At 39.1% G+C, this 20,653-nt stretch overlaps 1 long non-coding RNA gene across 1 annotated transcript; it reads left to right on the top strand.

The window, feature by feature from the left end:
• The first annotated feature begins 2,046 nt into the window (after positions 1-2,046).
• LOC138066565 (uncharacterized) lies at positions 2,047-19,395 on the top strand. The gene is made up of 4 exons (XR_011139879.1): positions 2,047-2,156; positions 7,140-7,248; positions 14,533-14,667; positions 16,183-19,395. It is a non-coding gene; the product is annotated as an uncharacterized lncRNA (long non-coding RNA).
• Positions 19,396-20,653: the final 1,258 nt, after the last annotated feature.

Below are 20,653 nucleotides of genomic sequence, written 5' to 3'. Positions count from 1 at the left end.
TTTTTTGGATGACACCAATCAGCATGTAAGAATTCAGTGAGAGGAATTCAGTTTAAAGGATATGAGGATTAAAGGATGTATTAGGATATACTTACCATTCGAGCTCACCTTCCTCCCTAAGTTCAGATGATTTCGCATGAGGAAGGATCTTGCTTTATATTATGGGAAGATGGAAAGTGGGAACAATCTGTAATATCCACCAACCTTTTCCACGCATTGTCGAAACATGCAGTCTTTTCAGTCTTTTCCTTAAAATCTCTACCCAATAAGCCAAGACTTTCAACTTTTATTTAGGAAAACCTCTTTCTAAAGGGATTAGGTGTAGCTTATAATGGAATAGTTGGGTTTTTCTGGATGCCCGATCTGCTTTACTAATTATTAATTTTTTTTTTTTTGCATGAAACTAGTTTATTCATCTGTTCACTTCCTGGAAACTCAGCAATAGTTACACCGAATTTTCATTACACTGAGTGCAACCAACCCTTCTGACTCTAGCGCCTGATTAAATGTGGACTTTAAAAATACATTTTTTGTTATTTCCACCCACTAGAACATGCCAGAATGCACAAATAGCCCATTTATAAATGTAACAAACTGTATTTTTCAAATAAATGATTCAGCTTTGTAAAAAGAAAAATACAGGGTTTTCTAATACTTTTGCCAAACGTTGCAAGTGTAAACATTCAGTTAGTATGTTTGTATTCAGTGGGTAAATAAAGCTCCGTCTTTATCTTGCTGCTATCCACGTCAACACAGTCATGAAGTGTAGGTTAGAGAGAATGGCTTTGCTGGTCCTAGGAATAATGTAGTTCTTAAAAATTATTTTTATATTAATTTATTAGAACAGGATTCAAACAGAATCAAGTCTGATTTAGTAACATTCATTTAGTAATTTTATTCTGACAAATCACTGCAAAATGGTTGTAAGTAACGTTTCCAGTCATTTCCATTTAATAGTATAGGAGCTGCACGGCTAACTTCTATTTCCCTAATGAGCGAATATCTTTCCAAGAACTCTAAGAAAGGTTACTGCTTATATTAGTAAAGCATATTTGTTATTCGACTATAGTGTGCTGTATATCTTTGTTCTTAAGAGCTTACTAATGAATCACTAATGTAAGAAATAAGAAACATATTCACCTTCTTTTGTAATAACTGAATGTAAAGACTGATTTAGTAGAAGTTCATGAATGTCTTTTGTTTTAATGGCTAATCAGAAAAGTGAGACATTTTTGGTTTAGGTCAAAAAAAACAGAAATAGTTACCTTTATTTGATTAAAAAAATGTTCCTTAAAATTAGTTTGCATCACCTCAGAATGATTCTCTTTACTGAAAATGAAATAATTTGCTCTAGTTTTGGATCATTCCAATTGTTAAAACATGTTTTGATAAATTTGGAACCATTCTTAAACAAAGAGTCTTTTTGGAAATGAAAAGTAACAAGATATAAAATCATTTAGAAATGTTAAAGCAAAATATTTCAGTATATCTGAAATGAAATACTCATTTTTACATTAGAAACACTTTCATTTTTGACCAAAACTCATTTTTAGGAAAAATTAACTGTTCACTAAAAGTTTTTGCTGAGCACTTTTCCTGATGAATTGAAAATTTAAATTGCTTTGAAAAACAATCATATAGCTAACTATCAAGGATATTTTAAAATCCAATTTCTGAAATATGATTCAAAAATCACATCAATTATGCCTCATTTTTTCTATGCGTTGCACAAATGCTAATAAAATCTGCATTTTACATGTTTTATAATATAACGCCTTTTTTTTTCTAATTCAGGAAAGACAGAAAATTAGACAGTATTATCATACCAAACCACTTTTTTTTTTTTTTTGCATTAAGGATGAGTGTATGAGCAGTCTTCCCTAATGTTAGATATAATATAATTTTCCAACTATATTATATCAGTTGTGTCAAGCAATCAGAACTGCAGCTCAGTTCTGAACTGGTTCTGGATTCTCCCCAATGCTCTGAGCAAACGTGCGTCCTGTACGTCATCACGGAATAATTCAGGATTCTTTGCCACCAATTCGTTCATCAGACATATAGAGAAAGAACAACGGAGAAAGAGGGAGTCACTGTCTGAAAATTCTTTACTAAAAAGACCACTTATTTCTCCTTGGTGTGACAAACTACAGCTGGTATGAAAGATGTACTGTGTATGTTTAATGTAATCATATTTCATGATGGTCTTTTTGTACATATTTCTTTCATTAATACAGTCTGTGATTCAAACACAGCTTTTTGTGGCTAATCATGTGCACTAATGTTAATCATTTATCCTTTCCACAGAAGTATTTGCTCTATTATGTTCATTTATTTTTTCTTTTCTTGTATATAATTAAATGTTATAATCTTGTAAAGTAGTTGCTTGCCGTAAAGATATGCTGTAATTTGATTTATAATTGAGCAAAATACCAGTAAAAAGATTTAAAAAAATATCTTTGAGGGTAAGACTTGCATTGTTAGGGTCCACAATTATTTTTCTTTTTTCTTTATAGTCTAATGAGGTTTCAGTATTTTCCTTTCACTGACTTTGATTAATCTTTGTTTAGTATAACATAGTTATGGAGCTGATACAATTTACAACAACATGTGACTAGTGACAAACAACCTGTCTAATCCTAACCTTCTCTGCCTGCCTGCGTGTGTTTGTGTCCTTGTAGCTATTCTGCCTGTAGCCGAGACCTAAAACAAGCATTGCAAAGGTCGTACAGATATGGGAGAAATCCGACTCTGTTTTGAAAGTCAGTTGAACTGGCATAGCTTGGACTTGAGAGAAAGAAAAGGAGGCTTATCAAACCCTTCAGGACAGTAAAGAGCGTGGTTAAAGAACAGGTTTTGTCCCTCTCATTCACACTATGTTGCACCTCTTTCTGAGGTCATTTAAAAGATGCAGCTCCTGATGACATTTCTGTTCCCCGTTCTGATATTCACACTTCTGTTGGTCTCTACTTTTCAGCACAAATACTCTATGAATTTCATTAGAATAGCTAAATTAGTAGGTACCATGCAATGTGAAGGAAAGCGAACGCTATCTCTGCCTGAGCAGTGTTACCATGTTTTAAGGAAGATGCCTTTAAAGAAAAGATAAGAATGGGGGAAATAAATGTAGTTGAAGGGTAAAAGGAAAACGAAATAATGAAGACAAGACAGAATTTAACTAGAAGTATTTATATAGGAAGCACTATCTTCTAGTTGCTCGTTGGTCTCTGGAAGCTAAGTGATATAGGAAGATCAAGACCAAGAGCATGACAAAAATACACTTTTATAACATTAAAAAAAAGTCTGAATATGACAGCTACTGATGTCTGAGAGATTACAGGCCATAGCCACAGAGTGACTTTTAATAATACAACAGATACTGTTTGATGTAAGATAGAGCAGTGATTCCAGGGAATGTCTTCTGAACCTGCCTCCTGGACTGTATCCCTTAAGGGACTTAGCTTACTAGGAGGTGGATCCAAATACTTTTAGGTGATGGTAAGCCGAGTTTAGTCCATAAAAATAACAGAACTATAGGTGCCTCAGCAACCGTACTGGTGGAAATGGACACACCCAAAGACTCTTGGACACATGAAAATTGTTGGTGGGAGTAACCTGCTCCTTGACTTTAGGCATCCAAATTCCGCATTGGCCCACTTTCAATATGTAAGTGCTTACATAGTTCCTAAGAATAGTATTAAAAAATCCAGCAAGCTAAGAAAGAGGCCACCCAATCTAGATAACATGAAATACTAAAACTTGGAAAAACCACTAACACTGCTTTGAGAATGACTTTCAGATGGGTCATACATTAAGACAGATGGACAAGAGCCTATTTTGTGAGTCCTATTGAGGTTTAAGTGCTGAGAAGGTCAGGGAGTTATATGAGATTCTGTAGGCCAGAAATTTAGGCATATGTGGATTCTAGTAGAAGAAATATTCTTTTGGTCAAGATACACATTGAAGTAAAGTGGGGGTTCAGAGGGTACTGTTGACTAAGTTTTGAATTAAGGCATCTAAAATCCCATTGGGGTTTTACATCTAAAGTCCTAATCCTTTACTGCTTTGTACTGCATGTATTCATTTCAAGTTCTGTGAAGTGGCTTAATAATTTCTAGCAGTGCCTTGGAGCCAAAACAGCTGGTTCTTATAAATAAAAGTTAGTATAAAATTGAAGGAACTTTCTTAGGTCAAGAGGCTGCTTTACTTGTTTGCATGCTTTAAATCCCATAGATGCACTATGACACATGTCCCCTGATGCATCTGCTTATTTTAATATTGTAGCCTTCCTTGTAAAAATAACAAACCCCAAATCAAAAAAATTTCTGCACTACCGCTAGAGCAGCCCGGAGCTTTTAAGAGAGGAGGGTTTTCTTCTGAATTCATGAGCTCATTAGTGTCCCCCTCAGCATGTCTGGTTTTATTGCATTAACGTCTCAGAGTCATTTCTATAGACAGGGGAAAAGAAAGAAGATAGCTGTTATTGCAGAGAAACTGTCACTACGAAAGTTAATCAAGATTAATAATAGTTGAAAGTAACTCCGGGTAATATTTTTGCTGTCAGGTGTGGTGCTATAGCAGTTTAAACTGACCTCAGGTGGGGGCTGATAGATCCCTACTTGCCCCTCTTCACCCATCTCCTGGAGCCATAACTATCCACCTCCGTATATCATCCGTAGCGCTGGCTCCGGCCTGCTTCCGTGGTGAGCTGATCCCAGGAAATAAATGATCAGAGAACTGATTCCACTAAGAAAATGAAACAAATAGTTTTCTCGATATACACTGGCCATGTCCAATGAGCGCCAGCGCAGTGGAAGGTGCAGAAACGCATGGGCTGGAAGGAAAGCCCTGAGCAGCCCTGGCTGACAGTCGCTTCAACTGTCTGGAGAAATGAAGGCTGCCTTCCTAAAGGGTGTTCTCCTTTTCCACTGGCTTTCGTGCCCCTCTGCCATGATGATCCACATTATCATCCGTAAATGGATGAGAGCACTGATTATGCAATACCTGGCGATGCTGAAGCCAGTGGAGTTAGTTACTCATGTCTGTAAAATTAAGCAAGTGTCTGCTTAATAAGGCCTGACTAGTGAGAAACAGTCTGCTAAATATTATCAGTTGCACAAAGTAAATGGAAAAAAGACACTTCTTCCTCTCCTCTTGTTCACCATCAGAAGTCTTAGATAGTATTTATAACAACCATGTAGAAAGATCTTCCAGGAGCAGCTATCAACATCATTTGTGCCTTTCTTTTCATTAATGAACTTAGAAGATGCATTCAGATTGGCAAAGGAATATGATGTATTCAGTTTCTTTTTCTTCCTGGAAATGATGTGTTCAGTTTCTTTTAACTGAGTGCACGTAACACCCATGGAAAGAGCCTCTGCGTTTGCCCTGAAAGGACTTTCATGGCCTGCTAGAAGAAATATACAAAATTTTGGGGCAGCCCCAGAAGCCTGAGGAATTCTTCGCAGATACCACAGAGTATTTGAACTGTTTTGCTGAGGTTACCACATGCTGTTCACTGTTATTAACTACACCTGAACAATCAAGTAAAAACAGAGTAACCTCTGAAAGTGCAGCACAGACAGAAACAACCACAACGAGCATGAGGAAAGCACAAAGAACGTCAGAGGTGAGGGCAAGCATATGAACACTTTAAAGAGGGAATGGTCCAATAAAAGAGGCTGAAAGTTAGGATAATTCTAGAAAAGCAATGTGCCATATCAGCAGCTTTCTATTTTCTTTGCTTCTACAGTGAAATATTTTTATTTATACTGGAGTTACCTTTACAACTAAGTTAATATAAGAGTTGAAAGAGAGGTAGAGAAACTGGCTAGGAAGCTCTAGCTCTGTGAAATTGTCCTGCAAAAGTGAGTTAAGGTAGGGAAAATGCTCCCTAAAAATAATGTGCATATCCAAATTGCATGAGCTTTTACCATTGGGAATTAAGGCAAGCTAACAGACTTCGGGGAGATTCTGAGTCCATAAGTTGCTTAAACAGCCTGGATTCTAGAAACTACTGCTAATACACCATTGGGTTCAGACTCTGGTCCCTACCTTCTTTAGGCCCAGGCAAAGTCAGCGAAGACTTGTGCCACATTTGCAGTAGAACTTTAAAAACTTTATGCAAAGTCCTAGTGTAGGATAGCCAGAAAGATCCCCTTCATCTACCTGTTGACTGTGGAGGAAGGTTTATTTTCTTATTTGCTATATTGAATGAATGATTTATGCCCTGAAGAATATAATTTTATGAAATTCTTAATAAAGATTTTGCTATATGAATACTTGATGAGGTAGATGATGTTCCTGGAGTGGTATTCTGCTACCATGCAAGTCCCAATGTGCAAGGTCAATGTACCTCTTGGCACAATAGCCTCCATGGAGTGCAGCACCCTCCTGGCCAGGGTAATACACACCGTTGCCACTCTTCAAACAAGGTGGGTTGAGTGTGCACATATATTCATCTTGGCACTTTCTGGGATCAGCAGCTTTACTGTTCATGCCTGTTGGTGGTCCTGCACAGGCGCAGCAGTAGTAGCAGTGCCTGAAAGCGGCAGGCGCTCCAAGTAGCGCTGAGTGCAGGATGGAAGTCAGATGCCGATTTGAGGGTCTTCCTGGCAGAGTAGCAGCAGGACCAGGTAACCAGTATGTGTGGATGCAGGTTGAGGATTCAGGCACTTGGGCCCCGGGTGCTACCCCAGCAGCTATTCCCTGTCTTCAGGGAATAGCTCCATCCCCAGGTGACACAGGTGAGGTGCCTCTGTCTTGTTGCCAAGCTGCACCTGTGGGATGATAGTTGGACCACACCAGCGTAAGCTCTGCAGACCAAAATCTATGCAGTTACTAATAAAGGTCTCCAGAGTTCAGTCCTTTCTGCTGTCAACAATTTACTCTGTTTTAGGACTTGGAAGAAAGAATAGGGAATTATTCCTGCAAGGAGAAGACTGGCTGGAAATCGGCCTTATTTCCAGCTCATGCACCTTCACTGAAATCCAGTTACCTGCCGCAGTGTGTATATACATATCCTCTCCGAGACTTCGTAACATGAATATGTTACACTCTGTTACTAAAAGCAACATGTGCACTTTAGCACTGCTTAGGAACATGATTTCTGAGAAATAATTGTGACATCTAACTTCCAGGTTCATGATTTCCCCAAGAGAATCCGTAAACAGGGCTGATGTACTCAGGCTGGGAGCATAGTGGGTGACGTGAGCTGGGATGTATCGCTGTGCGCAGCTACAGAGAGATGTAAGTGAACACAGTCTACGCTTTTGTTAGTCTCTATAATTTTGTAGTCTTTGTTCATTTTCTTATCAGTGTTTAGACATCCTAACATACATCATTTCCTACTGCATGAGCTGGAAAGTATGTGAGTACATTTCAGAGTGATTCAGATAACTGCAAATGCATAACAAACCCAGAATTAACACTCCAGAAATCACTTCTTCACAAATTTCTTCAGGTTACATAGGAAAAACGTTATCCTATTGGTGGGCCTCAAATACCCACTGCAGTTTGCAAATACATGCATTTTCTTTATTAATTTTTCAGTGCAACAGTTCAGCCATTAATACATCTGGTGATAATCTGTTTCTATCCATGTGTTTCACATGTCTTTGATCCTTACCAAAACATACCCAGGATGAAAGGCTAGATCTGCTAGTATTAATTTACTAAACAATTTACATTAATGCCTCAAGACCTGCAGTGAAAATCCAAATGAGGCATCTTTAAGCTGTCTGGCAATGACTGTCCTTTGATGTGAGTAGAGGGGGGTCAGAAGGCTGTGTATGTCTTTTAGGTCATGCTTGCAGTTGACTTGCAGCTACAAGCTTGCCTTGTGAAAGTCTCCAGGTTTTGTAACATTTTGCAAACCGTGTATCATCAGTACTTTCTAAAGAAGCCACCTATGACAGTCTTGGGAAGGGAACGGTTAGGCTAAGCAGCCTCCTTTCGTTGGCACTGGTGATATTAGGAGTCATTAAAACACAGCAGGATCAAACACAGGTTTGAACACAATTATTGAGTTATGTGTCAATGGGCACTCAGATGGGAAAGGTGATTTCGTGTCCTTCGCTCTCTCTGAGGTAGAGCCTTTCCAGCCTCAGGGACTGAGTCACCACGCAGCACGTATGAGCAATTAATCCTCCTGGGTGCAGTCCTTACCTAAGGACTTACCCTTAGCTTGAATAGCTTTCACAGAGTGACACCTCCTTCTCCTGCTCTGCCTGTGAGATGTGAGCAGATAATGGGCAGCAGAGTGGATGGCTACAGCCTTCTTGGTTCGTAGGGTAAATAACCATCACGCCGCAGATGAAGGAAATAGCACACTGGAAGACAGCTGTGTGTTATCATCTCATAACTTAGATGATGTGCTTCCCAAAGAATTTCCCAACACTTGTAAGTAAATTAGTTGCTAATTCCATTTTTTTCTCTAACTCTTCTTAAGCATTTTTCTTTTTATATGACAGTTAAAAGAATAAATGAGAGGAGATAATTTGTGTATGAGTTACAGTGGTTGTAACGAAGCATAAAAATGTTCATAACTCTTACTAAGTTGTTATTCAATAGTTTTTATGAACAAAACTCTTGTATCTTGTATGAAGATGTATTAGAATGTGTCAGCTATATTAAGATGCATTAGATGCATTAGAATAAAAGAAGTATTAGAATAAAATTAAATAGATGACTGATAATGGTAGAACAATTAAGCTATTTGAATTTCTAATGGTGAATAAAATAGTTAAGATGACTACTGTATAGGAGTTCTACTCACTGGACGATTTAGCATGTTCTTTTGTTCACATAATAAATATACTGGCTGATGGCATGTTACTTTACGCATACATCCATACAAAAGGGAAGCAGGAAAAAACCTTAGAAAAAGACGTGTAGTTGTAACTCTCAGGCAATTCTAAGATAGGACATCTAAGAAGAAGGCAAATTTTAGACATTTTAAACTATTTTTTTCATATTATTCTTTATTGATAAATCCAGGTGTCAAAGGACATATATGCATATCACAGCTATCCAAAATAGCTACCATTTCAGTTATTATAGTATAATATACTACCATGTCCTTACACATTTTCTAACAATGTCTCTGTCTTTATATAATTTTCACAAATGCCTGTACGTTTTATATCAAAGATACTTGGAGAATATAACAAGCTTGTACTTTTAAAATGAAAATATTAAATATATTTAAGTAGGAAATCTAGCAGGCACGACTGGAAGCTACCTTGGCGGAGTGGAGAGTTTCTGACAGCCTAAATGCGGAGAGGAAATGTTCAGAAGGTGGAAGCGGGGCCAGGCTCCTTGGCAGAGTATAGAAGCATTGCCCAGGCATTCAGGGAAAAGCCAAAGCTCAGCTGGATTTGCAGCTGATGAGAAGGCAAAAAAGGCTTCAATAGCTAAATCAGCAGCAAAAGGAATATGAGTGAAAATGTGGACCGGCTTCTGAATGTGTGGGCAAAAAAGAACATGGAAAAGGCTAAGATACCTTCTTTGCCTCAGTCTTTACTGGCAAGGAATCTCCGGGTCCCTGTGCCTGCTGACTGAGTTGAGGGGAGAGATGTACTGCCCGCAGTAAAGGAGGATTGATTTAGGAGTGGTTTAAGCACGCTGGACATAGAGAAGTCCATGGGACTAGATGGGATGTGGAGGGAGCTGGCCAGCATCACGGTGAAGCCACACTCTATCACCTTTGGAAGGTCCTAATGGTCAGAGTAGGTCACTAGTGACTGGAAAAAGGCATCTTCACAAGAAGGATGATTTGGAGAACTAAAGAGCGGTTGACCTCACCTCAGTCTCTGGGAAGGTTACGGAGTAAATTCTCTTAGAAGCCATTTGTAAGCACTTGAAAGACAGGACGGTGGTTGGGAAAGGCCAGCACAGATTTACCAAAGGCAAAATCATGCCTGAACAGTCTGACTGCCTTTAGTGATGAAATGATTATTCCTGTGGACAATGGGAGAGCAGTGGATGTCATTTACCTTGATTTTAGCAAGGCTTTTGACCTACGCCTTCTGCAATAGCATCTTTATAACCCAGATGAGGAGGTATGTCCTAGATGGGTGAAAAACTGGCTGAACTATTGGGTTCAAAAGTCTAGTTGCTGGCTGGTTATGAGTGATATTCCCCAGAGACTGACACAGGGGTCAAAACTGTTTAATGTCTTCATTGGTGATGTGGCTGATGGAGTGGAACCCACTCTCAGCAAATTCGCAAGTATCAACAAATTAGAGGGAGCAGTCAGGATGCTGAAGAGCAGGGCTATCTCTGAGATGAACCTTGACAGCCTGGAGAAACGGGCTGACAGAAACCTCATGAAGGTCAAGAAAATCAAATGTCTTGCACTTGGGATGGGAAAATATCATGCAGCTATACAGCCTGGGCACCAGCTGGGTGGAGGAGAAGGGGACCTCACAGATGAGGAATTGAACATGAGTCTGCAGTTCACATGTGGGATGATGAAAGCTAACTGCATACTGGGCTGCGTTAGCAGGAACACAGACAGGCTATGAGAGGAGATCCCTCCACTCAGTACTTCTGAGGCTGCATCTGGAGTACTGTGTCCTGATTTGAACTCCTTGTTACAAGACAGATATCGACACTCTGGAATGAGTTCACTGGAGAGCCACTAAGATGGTGAAGGGGCTGGTGCCTGTGTTGCACAAGGAGAAGCTGAGGGACCTGGGCCTGTTCAGCCTGGAGAAAGAGAGGCTCAAGGGGGATCTTATTTCTGTCTTAAGTTATCTAATGGAGGGGGAAGGGTGTTTATAGAGAAGATAGAGCCAGACTCTTCTCAGAGGTGCGCAAAGAAAGGATGAGAGACAACCTACACGAGTTGCACCAAGGGAAGTTCCAACTAGACATATGGAAAAAATTTCACCAAGAGCATGGTTAAGCACTGAAAGAGGCTGTGAAATTCCCAACCTTGCAGAAATTCAGAACTTGACTGGACAGAACCCCGAGCAACCTGATCTGATTTGCAGGTTGGCCCTGCTTTGAGCAGGGAGTAGGATTCGATGACCTCTGGAGGTCCCTTCCGATCTAAATTATCCTGTGATTCTGTGATATTCTAAAGGTCAAATACAAAGTTTACTTGCTTCAACTTTCCATATCATTCTCTCTAAGCTATATTAGAAAAAGTGGTTAAGTCTTGGATGCTGTGATTCATATGTCATAATTACTGGAAGTCTTCAGCTGGAAGTTAAAAATATATTCAAAAAAGCAGACTATAAAGGCATGTGCTGTTTCGTCAAGAAGCAGTTCAAAAATCGACCCACTGGTGTTCCTCTTTAAAGAACGGGAAATATCTACCTTTCAAAGTTTGGCACGGATATGCTCTTCATCTCAAGAAAGCAGGCTTTGTAAGATATTTATGTTTTAAACAGAACTGTGCGGATTAAAAAAACACTGCAAAGCAGTTCCACAGAGAATGTAGGTATGTTTCTGCAGAAGCAAAAGCAGCTCTGTAAAGCAGGTCTTCTGCCGGGGCACCTGTGGGCTGGTGGTGGTGGGGGCTGCTGGTGGGGCAGGACCCGTCCTGGCCACAAGGGTCCGTTCCCCTGCCCTGAGGGAGCTGGGTCCCGGGGGCAGCCGAGGCAGCCCCGGCCCAAGGGGCATCCGGGCCCTGACACCTTCTTTCATCCCGTTGCTTTGGCTGGAAGAGCTTCCTGTTTAAACATACTCAGAAGGTGCTGAGGTTTTTTCTTACTGAAAGTATTCTTTTCTGGAAACGTTTTGAATGCTTTCATCTCGAAAACCCTTGACAGTTCAGAATTTTCCATCAAGGTTGTTGGTTACCTCTGTATAATTTATCTTCTCTTTCTCTGATGCAAACCGTGTTTATCTAAATGTTTGAGACACTATCTCTCTTTTAAAATCACAAATGTAAATGTTTTGTATCTTAATACATGCCAGATAATAATTTCCTGTACCCTTGTCATGTCAGTGCAATAGATTATATACAGTATAGCAAGGTGCTACCTTGGTTACTAAGAAAAGTAGCTATTTGTGTTAGAATATTTATATTAGTTGAGAAGCTAATTTAGGCGGCTGGCATATACAAGCCTCAGCTTACACAGTTGTGTAAGCTGACACAGCTTAGAAAAAAATGACTCAAATGGTGCCCACTTCTTTTAAAATAAAAAAGTTTAAAAGAGCAAGATAATGCATTCTTGAATGGCTTGTTAAAAATCAGAAACCCTTCATTAATTTGGAGAGCTTAAAGATTTACATGATTTTATTGGAAGCAATTTCAGCTTCTGAAAATATAAAAGACAGCTCATTTGAGTACAGTTTAAATGATGGAAGTTTACTGAAAAGTAGATACTCATGATTTCTCTGTTATCTATATCATAGATAACCTATAGAGTTAAAATACAGTGTATATTTAATAAAACATGTAGGTTATCTGTGATATGGCAAGCAGGATCGATCTTTCCATAAAAGAATTGATCATTTCTTCTATACATTGTTTCTGGTGTCTGTGGTAAACTAAAACAAGACTCCTCATTAAAGGATGAAAAGGAATTAGGAGGGGTCCTCCAGAGTGACCGAGTAATTGGATTTCTGTCCTATCCTCAGTTTTACAGCTTTCTTCCCACTACCTCCCTGTGAGACCAAGAGAGGAGCCCTGTTAGGCCCCTCCAAGAACAGAGTCACTCTCAAAGGTGTCATCGCCATGGTAAACTTTCCACGGAGAGAAATAGAGAGGAGGGGACACTATTACCTGCTTTACTGTTCCTTCTAATTTGTTTTTATCTTCTGCTAGCGGTAAAATAGTCATTGTTAGTAATGGTGATTGTTTTGCTTGATTCCAGTCATGCTGGTTCCTAACGTCTGACAAGTCGTCTGGCACAGCAAAACCAGTCTCCAAATCCAGAGATAACAGCCCCCAAGGGAAATACATAGTCTGATTAGGCTGATTGCTTTTGTTACTTTAGACTATGTATTTTAGCTCTTTTTAGATGCTTTTTGTTCTTACAAACCAGCCCATTTTACCTCATGTTCACTCTAGTGTGTGAACTTAGTTCTAGTCCAAGTTTGGAAACAGCCATGCAATTTTTCCGCCGGTGGTCATTATACTTGTACACCTTATACAACTGCAGACCCAAAAAGGCAGCATGCACAGAATTACTGCAGATATAAAGTTGTCTGTGCTATTTTGCTATTTACATCTATTTTTGTGTTAGGTAAAGAAAAGCTAATCCTAAGCATTCCTCAATATATTGTTTTCTTTTGCAATTTTTCTACTTCCCGATTCTTGGCCCTCAAATCGATATTCCCTGAGCAAAGAATGCTGAATGAGAGTTACTTAGGAAAATAACAACACCGTTCCTATTTTAGCTAGTGATTGAGAGAATTGATTTTTGTCTCAAAATAATAATGGAAATATATTATCCAAAGACAGGTTTAATCACTTTGATACTAACAGGAGAAATAGCTTCCTAACTCTGTTGTATTTCAAATATAAATATATATAAATACTGAGTATTCAGATTTTTTATTTAAGTCCTTATGTCAAAGTGTATATATTTCTATAACATCGTGCATTTTCAATAAGAAAGCAGGGAGCTGCCAAAGTAAATTCATATAGGAGAAATCTGGCTCCTTCTTGGAACTGCAGGATGCTAGCCTGCAGTGATAGCCGCAGTCCTGGCACTCAGGAATGTTGCAACAGAGGCAGTGGGCCAAGGAAGAAGTGGAGCCCTCTGTGACTTGAGGGTGAGACTTCTGACTTTTGCAGTTTCTTCAGAACTGCACGTCCACTAAATGGGTATTAGACAAGCAGAAATACTTTATTCATTCGATAGGGTTGAGCTGAAACTTTGACTTGTCTGTCAGAGCAAGTCTTCCAAGGGAGCATGGCTGCGTTCCCGGTCAGTAGCTTAGTTAGCTATGTGCCTTATGAGTGTGCTGCACAAAGGAGCAGAGGAATCTTCAGCTAATGTAGTGAATTCAAATAATAGCTGGTCTAATGCGGAATGGTTCATTGAATGAACTTGTACAGCTTGACTATGACTCATAACCCTCTTGCTCTCTGTGCATAAATCATCTTTTCAAGGCTTTACTAAGTCATCATGTGAAGGGGAGCAAGAAAAAGTAAGTAAGTGGGCAGATTTTCCACAAAGGCAGTCACACCTAAGATTTATAGGTGTTCTCCAAAATCAAAGGAAGGTCACACAGACAAATGCAGACAACTGCACTGGCCGTCCTTCTCCTCACTCCTGCCCCTCCTTGCCTCTACTTCCTTCCTCTACTGTCTGTGCTCCTCTATTTGGAAACCCTTACCAGAGAGTGGCACAGCAGGACAGTTTACACCTAACAAAGCTAATACTTCAGACTAAGCGACATGTAGCCTGCTGTCATATTTTTAAGCTGTTCTTTGTATCCAGACAGAGCTAGAAACATTTTCTTCATAAATGAAGAAACATATACTGAACAGTGATACTTTGATCTGATCACGTGGCCCCGGGCCTTGCCCAAGACTTGGAAGCAGCACCTCCCTTCTCCCCACCCTAGGTACTTGCTGCTACATCCTGCCTTGGCAATATCTACTACAGCTCTGAGCCCTTCTCCTAGCTTGCATGACTCAGCTGTAATTACTCTGAATTTTGATACGGAGGCTTTGGCACATGCATCACCATGACTTAACAGGTGAGTTGTCTCTCTCTTGTATATGACTTTAATGAAACATTGCGTTCTCCCTTTTTCTGCTCTAGTTTCCTCTGCGGTGTCCTCTTGAACCCGGTCTGAAGGAGCGGGAGGCGAGCCCCAGGCTCTGCAAAGGCTTGGATCTGGGCTCGCAAGGCAGGTCCAGTGCGGCCTGTCTTCTGCCCCGTGCTTCAGTGGGGCTCATTCACTCCCACTGACCCACTCTGGCAATGAACGCTTAAAACACAGCCAACACATATAGGGTGTAATAGAGCGCTTCTGGGTTTTGTGGGGAAAAGGGTGCAGCGTGTGCATCCATTTTGACCTAAGGGGAACTTAGGCAAATTTGGGACTGACATAGGTACCTGACTGTTAGGTAGCTGACTGAACGTTTTGCTCACTTTCTGGGTTCCTACAAAGATGTGTAAGTGAAAGAGAGGTGGGAGAATCCCACAGCTTACAGTTATGGAATATCCTTTCGTTAGCAACCTACTTCATGTCTGTTATTATTCATTTTCTTTTGAACTTAAACTTTTCAATCCTTATTCATATGGAAGTCTTTCCTTGATTATAATTATTTTTGTCACTTACCTCTGAACTCTTCTAATTTCTGTTTGAATAAAATGCAGCCAGTCATTTTACTCAGAAAGATGTCCCTGTATTACTGACAGTGTACAGTCTTTGCCATCAGGTTTGCCAAAGAAAAGAAGTAGGTAACTAATTATGTAAATGAGAAGACTCTATATACTAGATTAATTTCAATACATTGACAAGCAAAATGATAATTTACTACTACAAAAGACGTGCTATACATGTCAGCTATGAATTCTGTAATAACTGGGGCAGTAATTTCAATAAAACTAGCTCCAAGACCCACTGTCTCTGTATTTATATTCAAATTAATCAATCTCTGATTATTATGAATGAACCTAGCAATTATATACTTCAACTGCAAACTTGAAAAAAGTCACTATTTTGGGAACACAAGTGTAGGCTGTGAGTTTTCTCATCTCAGTTTACAGAACACAATCTCCACCTCTTGACTTAAGGTAAAAACAGTAGTGCTAAATTCACTGGAATGTTAAGAGCATCAACAACTCTGTAATCACTTCTTTTCCAACGTCTTTGTGTGCATATCTTTTTTGGCTCAAGCAGATAATCCCTCCCTTTCTTTGAGCAGGAATAATGAATTAAGTCCTTTGATGTAATCCCATTTTCTTACCAAGAAACTTTAACCAAAAATTGTGAACAAAATATTGTTTCCTGTCCAACACTGCCCAAAAAGCATCTTCTTTTCATGTTCTCTCAGGGCCTTTTCTGCTTCTTTCTGGCCATGTCAGAGTACTTTTGTGCTTTCACTTGTTCAATCTCTCTCACATAATAATTCCCCCACAATTACCCCCATCACGGATGCAAACGAGGCAAAGCCCATCAAAATGTTTTTAGAAACTAATGTATAATATATATAAGACTGATGTTGATTTCACTGTTCTGTGTGATTTTTTTTTCCCCCAACAGGTAGCTAGAACCTCTATGGGGATCATCTATCTGTAACATATTATGGAATATGAGCATAACATGATGAACAATTTTCAAAACCCTTAATGATATGATACAAAGGCCAACTTCAAGACTATAAGCGCCAACTTCACATACAGTAAGATGGGTAATAGTGGAAAATCATGTCAAAATTCATCTAATAAACTAGCCATTTTTCAGTTTTTCTCTGTTCCCCATATGATTTGCGTATAAGTTTTTCTCAATATGAAAGCAAATATGTGCCTTTGCTCTTGCATGGATTCCCAAGCAGTTCAGCTGCCTGGTAAACAGCAGCTTCTTCTTTTTAGTGAATACTGAAGGCATGCAATGAGCTGACAGATAGGAGAATAAGTATTTAAAAAATGAATTGTTTAATCATAATGCCTGTCACAACCTTTCACTGATCGGTCACAGGATTTCCTTAACATTTCTGAAAGATATTACACGGCATCTGGACTGTCAGCAAAATCTCAATTCCAAAAATGGGGAGAAACTGTTCCGGAGATAAGAGGCACACAACTTTGATGGAAGTCTACTACAGCAAGTCAATAACAGCATAATATGGTAACACAACTTAAAGGAAAGAAAAGTAACACAGCAATACCATGAACTGCATATGTAAAACGTCGGTATGATAAGGGAAGCTCTAGAATCTAACTGAACGGAAAGATTAACAAAGGATCAGGCAAAAGTGGAATGGCTGGAGACCTTTAAGACAGATCCTGTGTTACACTGTGCAAAAAGGAGACTTGGGTCTGAACGAAGTTCGTTTATGTCCCTCATACCTTTAAAAATCGTTTGATACACCATACAAAAAGATTGATTTTTATAGCAGAATCATGATTGTGGCAATTTTAGAAAGAAAGCAGAATAACAGAAATACTAACAGGTCATCCTAAGGTTTGGTGGGCAGTTCTTGGAAAACTATAGAAGTCAGGATATTCTAAATACTCTAAAGACCTTTTTACATTGTGAATTAAAAAATTCAGCTCCTTTATGCCACTTTCACAGTAACAGAACTTTATAAGTAAACTGCAGTCCTACTAACAAAAAATCCTAAATAGAAATGGGGCCTGTACCATGTAAAAAAGAGAAGACAGTTATAGTCCTTAGCCTGTCTTCTGTATATATCTATGATTTAAGCATTGCAGATATGTAACTTCTGGGTATCATCTTTCACAAAAACCCCACTGAGCTGCTCATGATTCTTCTAAAAACAAAAATGCAGAACAATTTTTCTTGTATGGCTTTTCCTCAAAATGCCACAGGCTGCATAGTTGCCTAAGAGCTCAGCAGTTTTGAAAACTCACTGTTGTAGTGGTTTCATTTTCAGACAGAAATCGTTGTGTATGTGCAGAGACTGTAAGTATCTCTAGAAATGCCTGAAAGGCAAACTTGATTGAACAGATATCAAGCTCTACTTGAGCTGGGAAAAGTATTAAATATGATCTTCCAAGATGCTGTGGAACAAATGTAGGCACCAATATACTGTTTAATATCTAGGAAATGGTGGAGGAAAGACTATATTAGATTTTCTGTTAAATATTTTAGAAGTCTGTATACATATTCTACATTCTGCATTTTATTATGCATATCTATACATTATCATGTCGATATTTCCTGGCTTTGCCGTTCTATATGCATGTGTGCAGAGCAAAACTAGCACCACCAATACATGTAGTTTTTTGAAAAATATAGGGTATAGAAGCTACAATATGTACCCCCTCTCCTTATTAGGTAAATGAAGATTATCATTTTTTGAATTGTTCAGTGTCTTATAAGATTTCAAATAAATGAGAGAAAATCAGAAATTAGAATCAGGGCTCTCAAAATGTAATCAATGTCTTTATATATATATTTTAATTTTCCATAAATAATGCCTTTAAAGGATATATGATGAGTTTATTCTTTGTTCGTCTTTGTCCTTCAAAGCTACAGTTATTCACTTAGGTCATGTGTTGACCTTGCATTTTCTTATCCAAATAGATAACGCAATCTTTAATGTAAACTTGAAGAATGAGGAAAAGTAAGTATTTTTTACTCTTGACATTTCTGAAAAAGAAATACATTCATATTTCTGTTCAGGTAAATTAAAAAAGGGCACTGAGAGAGCTGGGAAAGAAAGGGGCTTCAGAACTCAGATGGATGGGGGACCAGTGCTGGACAATTATAATAACTAAATATATACAATATACAGATGGTTGAGGTCCATGTCCAAACACGTTTTAAATCCACTCATAGCAAAAGATTGCTAGTACAATTGTCATAGCAAGTGTAGTATTCCTATCTTATTCTCAATCTGCTACTGTGATGGTTCCCAACAAAACAGAGGCATAAATATTGCCATTCAGAAACTAACTCCAAATAACTCTAAATAAAAAATACCAATTGTTATTTATATTTTAAAATTTTAAATACAAATTTATTATGAAACAATACATTGCGACTCTTCTTTGAAAACTACAGTATTCTGTTTAAATAAAAAGGAGTATTTGTCATCAGTTCCTTATTTCAGGAGAGGGCAGCCAGCCTATGAAATGTGTTCAGTGAATCAATTGCATGGACAAAAAACAGTGACAACTCTGATTTCTTTCTTTTGTAGAAAAAATTTTAAAGGCAATGCTGAAATTTTGATCCTGCTGAGAACAGGAGGAGTTCAGCAGATTTCAGTAAAGCCTTGATTTCATTCAAAGGATTGTTACAACCTTATAACTCGGAATGGACTTGGACAGCCCATCCTCAGCCCTGGGATAAATTGAAATCCTAACAACAGACCAGGGTTACGTCCGTCCTGGGGGACTCAGGACTGCTACCAGGTTCATAACTCCGGATGCATCCCCTATTGCTCATGCGTCATCTCCCTGTCACAAGGAGATCTCATCATTCCACATTCGTCCTTCATCTCACCCACCTCATAGAAAACCTTATTTTTCATGAGGAAACTCAGCTATAGGAGCCAGAAGGGGGTGACGGCATTCCCAAATGGAGTCCTTGGTGTACCTAGTCTGGGATTTAGTACCCTGCAATACACCACTTGCCTCCCTTATCCCTCAAATGACCTTCACAATAAAGGCTGTCACCTCCCTCATCCCTAACATGACCTTCACACCGATAGCTGCGTGCCCGAAGGCTGGAGCGGGAGGTAGCTGTGCTGGTTCTGTGCGCACGAGGAACATGAGCGTGTTACTGTATCCCAAGCCAAAGGGTCAAGGCTGTGTGCTAAGGCAGCCAAGCAGTTAGTACAGGCTGCTATCCCTGGCTCTGTAGTAGACAGCCCACAAGGGCTTGTCTGTCTTTAATACAGAAATGCTTATTTGCCGTGTTTTCTTGACATGATTTAAGTCGTGTCTCATGTTTCCACTTTTTTCTGAACTTACTATATTACTAGAGTAAGAAAAATGTGAAAATTTAGGCTAACGCTATTTCACTGTAAGTCCTTAATTAAGTCTAAGAAGAAATTGGTCTCTCTCTGTACAGTTATCTTAATACATGATTGCTTAATGGGGCTGTTTTGTAACACTTCTTTAGCTACCAAAACTTTTCTTTCTAACCGCAAAACCAGAGTATGACACAATCCTTACAGTACTCATAATTTACTGAATGCAGACTTTCAAAACATGTATTGTAAACAAATAATCATTTGTATATAACACTGAAGAGAAATTTCTCACCTGGGCTATGCAAACACGGCTTCACAGAAGTCAGTGATAAAGAATCCGAGAAGCTGGAGCCACAGGCAAAGCTGCAGAGTTTTGTATAGCAGCTGCCACTAAATGCAACTCAATCTCTGACTCAGGCTTTGCCATCTATACAATGCAGCATCTGGCTTTGTGCATTTTAATGAAATGTGCTACCATTTCTCTTAAAATACCCATGCTGCAGCTGTACCGTGTATGCCATAATACATGGTCACTGTGCATTTTTCCCTTGCTTTTATGCAAATGTGAGCCTGTTCACCAATGTGGAAAGCACGACTGTTCGTTTGCATGAGGAAGAGAAAGAGTGGCCGTGTTGCAAAACTGAGCTCTGTTTTGCAGCAAGTGGATGCATCTCTCCAAATCCTGAGTCCTTTTATTAAGACTCCTTTCACTGAAGTCACTGATGAACATCTGTTCACATAAAGAAAGCTCTTGCCCATTCTTTCAGTTTTATCTCATTTATTGGTATTGATGGATAATCCTTTCTCCTCCTTGAGATGCGTAGGAGCTGAAGTAAAAAGGAGTACAACAAAAGAGCTGGGAGGAATGTATCTAATGAAAGCTGATGGAAACTCTATATCCACCAATTGACACATTTGTATGGGTGTTCAGCGTCAACAATTCCTTCTTTCCCGGTCCTTTTCAACACCTACTTTTATCCTCTGAATGACCTGACCAGATATTACAAGTTCAAATTCCAACAACATATAGCTCAGGTTATCCTTTGTACCACTCTCACCCTGCCCGTGGCT

Source organism: Struthio camelus, chromosome 3 (genome assembly GCF_040807025.1).
Source record: "Struthio camelus isolate bStrCam1 chromosome 3, bStrCam1.hap1, whole genome shotgun sequence".
Taxonomy (NCBI): domain Eukaryota; kingdom Metazoa; phylum Chordata; class Aves; order Struthioniformes; family Struthionidae; genus Struthio; species Struthio camelus.
This window is presented reverse-complemented; position numbering and strand designations above follow the sequence as displayed.